The sequence below is a fragment of the Egretta garzetta genome, unplaced genomic scaffold (assembly GCF_000687185.1).
Source record: "Egretta garzetta isolate BGI_Z169 unplaced genomic scaffold, ASM68718v1 scaffold172, whole genome shotgun sequence".
NCBI classification, from domain to species: Eukaryota; Metazoa; Chordata; class Aves; order Pelecaniformes; family Ardeidae; genus Egretta; species Egretta garzetta.
The window spans coordinates 31,068-31,329 of record NW_009258951.1 but is presented as its reverse complement, the minus strand read 5'-3'; positions in this window follow the sequence as shown (position 1 = coordinate 31,329).

Sequence of the window (262 nt, the reverse complement as noted above, 5' to 3'; positions counted from 1 at the left end):
CAGGGCGCAGGCGCCGAGCTGCCGCCCTCTCATTGGCTAATGCCGATTGCTCCCGGGCGGGCAAGCGCGTCCCCCCGCTCTCGCCCCCCACCTCATAGACTGGCTCTCGCCGGCGGCTGTAACGCGCTTTCCAGTTGGCCGATCGCAAAGCGCCGGAGATTGGCGGAGAGGCTCGAGGGGCGGGGGGCGTGATTGGCTGGGCGGCTCAGCGCGCACGACGATTGGCTGACGCGGGGGCGGAGGGGGCGTGGCGTGGCGGAGG